This window comes from Geospiza fortis, unplaced genomic scaffold, assembly GCF_000277835.1.
Source record: "Geospiza fortis unplaced genomic scaffold, GeoFor_1.0 scaffold121, whole genome shotgun sequence".
Classification (NCBI taxonomy): domain Eukaryota; kingdom Metazoa; phylum Chordata; class Aves; order Passeriformes; family Thraupidae; genus Geospiza; species Geospiza fortis.
The window spans coordinates 4165185-4177321 of record NW_005054346.1 but is presented as its reverse complement, the minus strand read 5'-3'; the positions used below and the strand labels follow the sequence as shown (position 1 = coordinate 4177321).

Sequence of the window (12137 nt, the reverse complement as noted above, 5' to 3'; positions counted from 1 at the left end):
ATGACATCTTTATCAGCAGTAAAATTAATGGAGAGGACAAACCAAGCCATTTACAGTGTGCAGTATCACTCTGATCAATAATTAGGTAAACCTGATCTATGCTTACAGGCACCTAGACCATGTATTTAAAATGCTGACCCCATATTCTTGACTTGCTTTTGTCAATGAAACCCTTATACACATACTCATGTTGTTCCAAAAGTTTGAAAATGTGCACACCTTAAGGAAGTATTTCTCAAAAAGGCATTAAGAGAGTATTGGAAAAATCTGAATATGCTGAACATTTTGGTAGGATGCTGTGTGAAAAGTGTTTGTGAGAATTCTCTGAGGATGTCACCATACCCACATGACTGGGATGGCCATTGGTAAAAGCAGTAGAGAGAATGGAAAAATATTGGATGAGCAGAGGAGTGAATACAAGAACAAATTAAAAAAGGAACAACATGTGATCATTTAAATTCCTTCTTATTTATGAGGAGGTAAACAGTAAAATAGCTCTCTCTAGAGGAAAAAAAAAACTAATGTCAATAGCATTTTATGATTATAGCATAAATAACATGAAACTAAATGTTTATTTAGAAATTTTTATTCATAAATCTTTACATAGTTGTTCTGTTTTTTCACAGAATAGGTCTAGTGGGTGAATATCATAGGAGAAATTAATTTAGTTTGTAGGAAGGTATTTGATAATACCTGGAAAATCTTATTGAAAACATAATTCAAGTAATTCATGTCTGTGATGGAAAAGCAGATTGTTTCATTGAAAACAGTGTGAGGGACTATAAACAAAATATTTTTCTATTGCTACAAATGGTACAATGTTCAGTTCCCCATCATAATGCAACAGACATTAGTATCAAATTTATTTTAACACTTTAAATTACAGGTTTTTATTAGGAAGAAAATATATCAAAGAGATCCTCAGATAAAATTGAGTGGTAAGGCATAAACATGGTGTGCACATATTGTACTGTGGAAAGACAAAAGGAGCCTGAATAAAGATGGATGCTGTAAAGGAGAAATATGAACACTTGGAGAAGAAACATAAATAAAATGTAGGGCTCGAGGAGAAAAGGCCCAGAAAATGCTTCCTAGGAGAGCTGGAAACTGCCAGTTAGGCAGGAGCTGGTAACACGGGGCATCAGCAGATGGCACAGCAGCACAATGGCTGTGTGGTTTGGGATGCATAAACACAGCCTCTGCTCAGTGAAACCAGACACTGCTCCTGTCCCTATGGCTGTGATGAGTCAGGGCAGTAGCCAACTTTCATAGGGATAGCTGGAAACTGTATGAGACAGTTACTAAATTCCTGGAGCATGGGGCTACATCAGGTGTTAGGGGAGGCCTGCAGGCTGATGAGGAAGACACAAACTGCAGTGCCTTTGGAGGATAATTGTGCATGCACATCCACACCCACATGCCAGCACAGATGGATCAGTTCCTGGGAAGACAGACTCGTCCATTTTTTACAAAAATATGTTATATTACTGTTGGCTTTGCTTAGCCCTTTATAGTGTCCCTCACACACCCTGTTTTAGGCATGTGTGAAAGACAAAACTCCCAGGAAAGAATACATGTTCATGGAAACTGCAGTCATGTGCTACAGACCATATGTGACTTACACACTGAGGCCTCATGAGAGGGTTTTTTCCAAGTTAATGGCCCTGTTCTCTTTGAAAACATGTCTAGTTCAGAAGAGATAGGGGCTGCTTCATTTTCCTCTGATGGTGAACCCACCTAATTGTCTTTTGAGGGTTTTGAGCCGTATGATACAGATGGAAATTTAAATCACTGAGAATTGGAAGTTTGAATCACTGAGAATGGAGAACAGGTAACATATTTATCAACCAATAAAACACATCAAGTGCTAAGGTGAGCCAGTATGTAGAACTAACCCATTCCCATTCTCATCAGCTGACTCAGGGGTCTCCATTTAATTTCTACTTGTCTTTCAGAACTGTCAATGACAATTTGTTCTATTGTTACAAGTGGAAATCACCTCACTTGTCTTGGAAAATATGGTGTAATGTCCTTTGTTAGGAATGGACAAATTTCCCATTTCACTTGTATCTTTACATTTGATCTCCTGTACTCTTGTGTGAATAGGTTTTCTTTGTTGGCAGAGAATGGCCTGGGGCAGGGGCCAGAGCAGTGCACAAAGGACAGGAAAAGAGGAGCAAAGAAGTGGAATAGATGCAGCTAGGAGATTTTACAACCATTGGAAAGAAGTAATTTCTCACTTGCTACTTTTTTATTGCCTTCTAAGATTCTGAATTGGATAAAAAGCAAATAAGCAGTCCTTTAATATCTCACTTTGTGTCTTAGTGCCCATTTGTGTTTTAGAGCCCTCTGTGTTTATAGATAAATACATTATAGACAAGTGTTAACCTCTTCATAAGAATCTCACAAATATGTTTTGAATAAAGAAATGTCTGTTTAAGGCATAGTAAGAAAGTTGTTTGGTTGATAATTAGCTGAGAAGAACAGGACTTATTCTGGAGAAATTCAAATTGCTAACCTGCTGTGTAATGAACAGAAAATTATTCTAGATTCTTCAAAACATATTGAAAGTAGACTGCTTATATTAGGAAAAAAGTCCAAAAACCTGCAACTAAGACAAATTTTATGCATTTAAATATGATGCAGCAGATCTTTCTCTTAGGTAGATGCAGCTATTCCATCATATTTTAAGCAGTAGTTTGCACAGAACAAATCCTCAGCCATCTGACTGTCAAAGCCTCCCTAATTAAATATACTCTGCAATATTTAGTGCATTGAGTTAACACCAGTTCTTGGTCTAAAACCCATCAAGCAGACTTAAAAATTAATAATAGCTGCCTGTTTAGCCTCTAAGCAGTGCTTAAATGGATTTGGAGCCTGACATTTCAGCTGATGGACACTTTTCTGAACAGTAATAATGCTTGAGGAAACATTTATTTGCAGCTATTGCTCACCCTACCTACATTTCATACTGCAGTTAACTTTTACTTAGAAGGAAGATGGTAGCAGGTCAAAAGGAATGAAAAAAAAGGGACATGTAAAAGGCATACTACGGTAGTGAGGTTATTACCTTCCATCATTCATCCTAATGAAAAAGTCTATTTATATCTCTTCCCTTCATTTTTTCATTTCTCTCTTTGTAGATCTATCAATCTCTATAAGCCCTTTTGAAGGAGTAGAATATGTGAAATCTGTAATCATAAAAGCCTGTCACTATCCTGTTTGTGAATCATTTTCTCCTAAAAATGAACTCAGAGACTGATTTCTGCCTTGTCAGAGTTACTCTTTTAATTCAGTGGAGTCTGGAGAGTAGGCAAAATACATTGCTGAAATCATGATTAAACTTCTAAATAGTTTCTGGACTTCTTTGAGAAACTGTTAGCACTACTACTGCTAAATGCTAGTTCATAAATGTGACACTGACACGTGTCAGAAGTGATAGTTCTGTACTGTACTGGATTTTGTGGAGTGGAAACTGATTTGTAAACAAATTGCATAAAGAAATAACAGTGAAGTCAGAGGGGAAGGTTTGACACAAAACTACAGTTGTGATTTCAGCATTTTTGTACAAATGAGGCTGAAATGCCAAAAGGCCAGTCCAATGAAACTTAAACCTCTTTTGTGCATGGGCAAAAATAAAGGAAAGGGCTTCCATTTACCATGAAGATTTATCCCCTAAATGAAAACACAAGAACAAAATTAATAAACAATAAAAAGGATTCTTTTTTTGTCTGTCCTCTATGCTAGTTGTGTTCACAGCTCAGCTGTACTTTCAGAACAGAGAAGAAGATGAATTTGTTTTTACAAATTACAAGTTTCCCCATACTGTGGTGCCAATATGAACCTCCATATGCTATCATTAGAAAGATATTAAGTAAAGCACGATACATTATTACTTCCTCTGAAAAACTACTGCATTGCCTTATCTGACATATGGCATTGCATTCATACACACCATTGAGCATCTGTTCTCAGTAATCAAACAAGAGAAAAAGAATTTTATATCACATTTAGTTTAATATTTATAGTCACACGATATGTCCAGCAATGATAAATTTCCTATAAATATGCTATTTTTTGCAAAGTGAATGAAAAACTAGCTAGCAATGGCTAATATTAAAAATATCTAATTACCTTTATCTATAAGTATCCAAGTTTGCTTAACTAAAGAGTTTATGGGAACCTACTACTATCTTTACATTAATTGCAATTGTACATGCAGTTGAATCAATTTAAATTCTGAGAAAAGAGTTTTTGTCATAAAATGTTTAATATCAAGGACCGCCAGGAAGGAGAATTCTGCACTACTCTTCTGTTGGGCAATATGAGAATCAAACATCCCCAGTCAAAAACTGTCCTAAATTGTCTCCTTGAAAATGAGGACTTAACAAAACTTGTCAAAGAGCAGCACAGGTCATTGCTGAGCTTTAGCACTCACCACTGTCACCTTTAAACCATAATGACCTGAAACAAAATGTGTTGTTCCTGACCAGTGGATGAGTGTGCTTGACACAGATGTTTAAAATGATAATAAGTTTTACGGCTTGGCAGAGAAACAGCACTATAAGCTGCCACATTAACAGCATTCTCTTGACTTTAGTGTTTCTGGAAAATGGGAGTGATTACCAGAATTTTTTGAAGACTTTAAAGCCATTTGGATCTTTCTTTTCATCTGGACAAGAAACCCAAAACCCCAGAATTTTGATTCACCTATTTTGGAAAAACAACACGATCAGGTATTTTTGCCAGGTATACATATTGCTAGGCATGGAACAGTAGTGGGCTCATAACCAGATGTATTTTGTAGTTCAACTGCCTGTCCTCAAGGTGGTCTGTGACATCTGGAAAGCCAGGGAGCCCAGCCAATGCCACAGGTGGTTCCCACTGCTCCTTGCACTGAGGTACTGCCCACATTTCAGCATGGCTCATTCCCTGCTAGCAGCCTCTGTGATCATTGTGCAGATGCCTGCCCTGAACTGAAGGAGAGGTTGTGGTGTGACCAGAAATCTCACCAGGCATATCCAGGGGGCTTCCTCAGTTCAGCTGTGGCCCAGGACAGCCTCACCAGACATTTAATGGAGACAAATGTCAGGTTGCAGTTTCTGTAGACTCTAGACGTCTGTCCAGCTAGAGTTTGTTGATTCGATGCAGACTCATCTGTTTACTATCCTACTTATACCTGACTCCACTTCCTCCTGTAGTGGAAATATAAAGAATAAAACTCTGTCCTAACAAGACTTTATGGTTTAACGACATTGTTTGGTCCTACAGTCCTATTGATGTTCTCTTTATTCATCATTAGCCTTAGTGTGTGAATTACCTGAAAATGCATGCTCATTCCCACACTAAACTAACCCAATGAATTCTGAAGCATTCAATAAAGGAAGAAATACTGCAGGGATGTTACACTATTTAAATTACCTCTTCATACTATTTCAATTTATTTTTGTTTCTTTTTTCTTTTTTTTTACATTCAGTTATCATACATTGCCTGAGAAAGCATGTATTTGAGTTCCTATGGCAACATATGCATAGATATAAGGCGCACAACCAAGGGTAAAATCATTGAGGTGGTGTAAAATAAAAGCAATTAAACAATATAAATACAAATACTAGAAAAAAAAATCTTGATTCTAAATAGGCTATTGGCAAAAAATTGCAGCAAAGACATGATCCCCCTTCTTCTTTTCTGCTTAAAAACCATGGATGAGTAATCTCTCACAGGAAAGCAAATCTAAAAAAAATACTCATGCAACTGTCTGCTTTTACATTCCCCTAGCAAAATGTACAAAATGGTCTTCATTTCCAGTCGTATTCTCCATTGACTGTTGCAGAACACTGTTCTAAGAGATTGTCTTTAAATAATAGATGGTGCAAAGTGTACAGAAAGAGGAGTCTTAACTGTGGAATATTTCTAGCAGCAGCAGAAGTTACCTGCTTGAAAGCATCACGTTTCATGTGCGATCCACCATGTAAGGCTTGTCCAGAGAGAGTGCAGACAAAATATGAGGAAATGGCATCATCTAAATGAAGTGTAGGCTAATTCCAGTTTTTCATTGGTGGAACACAGTTTACTCTAAGGTGTGACTCAAATAACTTGAGGAAATCCCCCTTGAGTTTCTAAACCACTCCAACAAAATATTTTGGTCTATCTTCAGTAAAGAATTAATTTCCTAATGTTGGGTTGCTTGAACAGGTATGGAGATAATAATCAATACACCTGCATGCAAGCCAGCAGCTCATTGATTTTTCATTAAGAAAGGGGATAAATCACTCAAATAGTAAGAGTACCTCCAGTGCACTCCCACAATTCCTCCCTTAAGTACAAGTCAGAAATTTCTTCCTGAAATTCAGTAGAAAAGAATCACCTCAATCACTTTAGCAAACATAATATTATTGGATATTCTCTAGAATATTGGCAGGTCACAGCAGTCATGATTAAGTCACAGTACAGTTTTGAAATGTTCTTTTATAAGGAAAGAAATTCCAAGTGCCCAGAGCCAGCTGAATCTGGCACTACAGACAGCTCAGTGGGTGAGGCATATTCTCCTCTGCTTCATACATTGAAATGATACTTGGTAATTTTGGTCAAGATGGAGTTCTCCAATAACTTTTTTTTTTTTTTTGTAAAAAGTTGAGGAAGAGTTCAGGAGAGTAAAATTTAATATTTTTTATAGTTTTTAAAGATCTCTATTTTACCAATGAATTGTATGAGCTTTTAGCTGCCAAAAGGTGCAGAGCTGCAATCGCTAGCTTCCATCTGCAGTTCTGGATTCTGACTGTAGAGATATACACATATATTATATGTAGTCATTAAAATGAGATTTCAGGAGCACAGGTAAAGTATTTAGAAATATCTGTAAGGAAAGCAAAATAGATTTTATGTACTATGTTTAGAAAGTACTAACACAGTTTTCTGAACAGATATATGTGTCAGAATGATATTATATCATCATGAGACAATTTTACCTGTTTTGATAAATATGTACATGTATATATATATATGTGTGTAGGTGGGTATGTATATCCATATGGATGGATATGTAGTTGAATATATACATATTTTGGTCCAAACACAGATATGTACAGATTCTCCTTAACTTTGAATTGATTTCTAGACTGATAGGTAGAGAGTAGTTTGCTACTACCTGATCAATTTCTGTTTTTCAAATACAATTAATGTTAAGCATTTCCACCATTGATTCAGAACATTCAGACTAGATATATGAAATAATTTTTTACAATGAGGATGGTAAAATACTGGAAGAGGTTGTGCAGAGAATTTCCAGGTACCTCATCACTGGAAACAAAACTGAAGGCCATCCGCCTGATCTAGATGAAGATGTTCCTGCTCAGTGCAGGGGGATTGGACTACATGGCCTTTAGAGATTTCTTCTAAACCAAATTATGCTGAGATTCAGGGATTCTATGAATATTATATGCCATACCACATATAAAATATTATATATATATTTATTTATTCATATATATATATGTATACACATACACACATTTGTGCAACTGTGTACAAATTCAACAAAGGCAAATGCCAGGTCCTGCACCTGAGGAAGAGTAACCACTTGCACCAGCACAGGCTGAGGGCTGACCTGCTGGAAAGCAGCTCTGCAGAGAAGGACCTGGGGGTCCTGGTGGACAGCATCTGTCCGTGAGCCAGCAGTGCCCTGGTGGCCAAGAGGCGAAAGGTGTCCTGGGCTGCATTAGGAAGGACATTGCCAACAGGTCGAGGGAGGTGATCAGGCCTTTTCAGTCTGGAGAAGAGATGAATGAGAGGAGAACTTATCAATGCATACAGATATCTCAAGGGTGGGTGGAGAGATCTCAAGAGGATGGGGCCAGACTCTTGTTGGTGGTCCCCAGTAACAGGACATGGGGTAGTGGGTACAAACTCAAACACAGGCAGCTCCATCTGAGTATGAGGGGGAAAAAAGCCTTTATTTAAGGGAGGCAGGGCACTGGAACAGGCTGCCCAGAGAGGCCGTGGAGTCTCTTTCTGCAGCTATTCACCGGTAGCAACCTGCTGTAGGTGAACCTGCTTTAGCAGGGAGTTTGGACTTCACAATCTTCAGAGGTCACTTCCAACCCCAAGAAGTCTGTGATTTTGTGATACAAGAGAATTATCTTTAAGTAGGAATGTACTTATAACCATGCAATTTTCTTTAAACTGGAGATCATACATTCCCTTAAGATTTTTTTGTTTACTACTCTAATAAATAGTATTCTTATTAAAATGGAATAATAATTCTGATTTTAGGGGTTATATCATTTAATGAGAAGTCCTGAATAATTCTTAGAATCCATGCATTGCTTCCTTACTCCCAAATATTCAGTATGCCTTTTTTTTTTTAACTGGCTCATTTGATTCTAGTTTCTACCAACCTAACTTAATATTGATTTTGTTTTAATCTCCACCTTCCACCTCCTTGGCCTTTCTGTTGAAATTAAATCTGTCTTTAAATGGATGCTATCCCAACCCCCAGTTGCCAGCACCTTAGCCTTTTCACTTAAATTGCATCTATTGTTAAATCAATCTTACTCCAGCATCCAGCGTTGCTCTCTTGAGCTTTCCACTCAACATCACATACAGGCCTAAGTGGTGCCCATTCCTGTCTGTACCTTTCATCCAGCTGCTCCATTAAAATGAAACCTCTTTACAAATCCATTTTCCAGTTCCAGTAGCAATCCTCTTACTTCTTCATTTCCGAATGGCAGCAGCCTTGTGTCTGTTTCAGTTTGTGGAGCTTAAAAAGAAACTTTTCAGACTCCCGCACTTCTGTGTAAACACCATCTCTCCCAAATCTTAATTGTCATGCAGATAGGTTATCCTAATTTTGCGGTCTGAGCTTAAGTAACACCCATTTCCTTGTTAGTGCTGCCTGAGAGGTAATTTCCCAGTCAGCAAATCATGTCTAAGAGCTTTGTCTGGAAATAACTGCTGCCTTGGTGTGGGAAGCGTCAGCCGGGAGCAAATGATGTGCCCCCATGATGAAAGGGAGTGCTGAGCCGAGGGGGGCACAGGATTACTCAGGCTCTACACTGGGCTGTAAACTGTCATTATATACTGATAAGGAGTCTGGGAATTCAGTGAGCAATGAGCAGTTAGGACAGCTGTTCATTGAGACAACTATACCCACAGCTTTCCTGACATGATGCATAACTCAACCTGTTTGACACACCCGACAGACTTGCAGATGAATTAGCAGTTTTAGTGATAGTAAAAAATTTAAAATCATAGAAAATTTGGGGAGTTAGAAAGAAAGTTAGGCTTGGTAAACCCTGGGAAATGTTAAGGGTAAGCCCTGAGAAATGTTAGGCCTTGTGTTTGCTAGATCATATGAAACTGCACCTGTGTAATCAGTATGTGATAAATGATATGACTGTTTGATGTGATGATTATTTAGTAATTAGATATAATTATTGTTTAGTCATAAGAAGAATCATGAGAAACTATATTAGGGATTTGAGGGGGATCATGAGAAACCATTAAGGCTGTTGAAATCAACGTATACAATAGAACAATGTAAGTTTAATAATTAATATGTAAGTTAAATAACGATAGAATATAAAACATGTTCAGCTTGAAACCATGTCAGCGTCAGATTTGGGTCTGTGTCCCCTGACACCCAGAGCTTTTTAATAAAAGCACCTGCCTATAATCATTTTGTGATTATGTGTTCCTGAATGCTAACATAGGTGGTCGGAGTTCTCAGTGCCGTTTCTTTATGCTCATGCCTGGCCTGCAAGAGAGATGGTGAGGCTTCTTCTCAGAAAAAAAGAAAAGTCCTCCCTTCTTCTTTACAGATAGTAGCCTCAAAAGTAAAACAGATCCATACAGACCACCTGAGTTGAGACTGCCACCGATTGTTCCTGAAGATAAGGTTTGTTCACAATTTTAGTAGTGCTAAGCTTTGAAATACAGCAGTAGAAAAACCAGAGTTGCTAGTTTCTTGTTTTAAGGGACTACCCATGACAAAAATCATACTATATGGGTCCCTTTTTATCTAATGGGTTCCAATGTATGTAATCATACATTATAGCGTTAGAGAATATTCAAGCTATCTAGAAAAGTGGGCATTATAAATTTAAAAAGAGATGGCTAACCAGCAGTCAGTGAAGTACATTGAACCAAGCCCTGAATTTCAGGTCATAGTCAGGTAAATTTTGAAGATAATTTTATTTGGTAATGGATACTTTCTCAAAATGTGGCAAAATTGAAAAAATTTGGATAAGAATTAACTAACACTTTATACATCTTGGAAAATCTCAGGTCTGAATCTCATAAATCTAAAGGCAAGCAGCATTTTCCACCAAGAAAAATTGTCAGTTTTGTTTGGAAGAGAAAGAGATAAACAATGATTACTGACAAGATCTAAGCAAGAGAAATACCCTTGAAAATAAAGTATCACAAGAATTTCTTAGAAGAACCACAGTCAAAGAGCAAGAGAAAGGAGAAATTATTAAGTCAGTTAGTCAAAGCATGGTGCAGATTAACACCAAGGTTGTAGGTTCGATTCCTGTATGGGCCATTCACTTAAGAGCTGGACCCAATTATTCAAGATTTATAGCGAGAGGTGTTGTCTTAATAAATCAGGAGATATAGCTGTTATGGTTTTCCAGCTGGGCCAGTTGGTCAAATAAAATATATTACCTGCTCCTAGAAAAGCTGTTTTTCAAAAAGGCTACATTATATTTATTACATTTAGTCTGTATTGCTGATGTGCTTTATTAACTCTGTATCATAACAGGTCTTTCTCTTACTAGCGCTCTGTGATTTGGGTCATAACTGGACTCACTTCAAACTTCATTTGACATTCTTTTGCCTTGAATCAGCAAATATACGGTTGGTTTTTCTAACAGGAACTTAATCTCAGTCCATCTGTGTTTTTTCTCAATATCACAGACTAGATACAGCAAAATTGTGGCATGTGACTCTTCACCAATTATATGATGGCTCTTATTCCTTGGCATTGATTTCTACTCATTCTCTTTTCCTCCTTAATAATGAAAATCTGTTGTTTTGGAGGACTGAAATTTTAGAGTTACAAGGTTTTCTGAAAAGTGCATTTTTACTTTATCTTTCTTCAGGGAGAGTTTTTTTATGATTGAGGGCAGTATTGCATTATCTTTCTTTTTCGTTAGCAAATTGATTCACTGGTGGCTTCAAAGTGAGTGTTAACCCTGTTACAGACTCTACTGCAGACATTCATCTTTCCCCTAATATGAAATGATGCCACTTTCTAACAATGAGAAAACCATTTTCCTAGCCATCATGTTTGCTGCCACATGTGATATTTCTTTTTTCACTCCATCATATATGAGAAGAGCACTGGTTATTGTAAGCTCCCATTTTATGGTACTCTACCTTCTCAGCTCTATTTTCAAAGCTGAAAAAGTGGTCATTTTATGTTTTGGGGTGTTTAAGAGCTAATCTGAGTTGGTAACAGAGATGGTAATACCAAAAGCAATATTAAGAGATGAGAAAGTTGACTTGAATGTGAAGATAGAGCAGGAAAAAAAGCAATAAAAATATGAGGAGCAATAGATTTCCTCATTTGCAGAGAAACACTCACAGAGAAAAATAGGTACTCATGGATGCACTTGGATGAGATTAAGTAGCAAACTTAGCAGATATATCCACAGTGGCTCTAAAATGCTCTGTGGCCATACATTCTGGGGTGGAATGAGGGTACCATAGAAGAACTTGATAGTGCATTTACTGGGGCTGGAAAAGGCTCACCTGATACTGGATAAACAAAAGGTTATTTTGCTGGCTTCCTCATTTTGAAAAATTAAAAGCAAGAAGAAACAGAAGACTAAAGCTTGTTGATTTGTACTCATTCACAGAGCTAAAAATTAAAAGGAAGATATTGAGAATCTGGAGATCACTGAAGGGATTTATCCACTTCCATTTGCAATCTGTAGACTTTCATTCAGAGAAGGCACAGTAGGACCACAGGCTTCTGCTGGGAGGGATGTTCTGCTGGGATGAGAGGAGGGCTCCATCAGTGCTGGAGGAAACACTGTCTGCTTAGCAGAGAGAAAAAGGTAGCTTGGATCTAAAGACACTAAAACCCTGGGACGTTTGTGGTAGAAAATTTGGGTTTTGCCACCTCAAGGAT

General features: G+C 37.5%; 1 protein-coding gene across 1 annotated transcript in view; it reads left to right on the top strand.

Annotated features, from left to right (window-relative positions):
* Window positions 1–12137, top strand: part of NKAIN3 (sodium/potassium transporting ATPase interacting 3) — a 195619-nt gene that overhangs the window by 167025 nt on the left and 16457 nt on the right. The window lies entirely within an intron of this gene.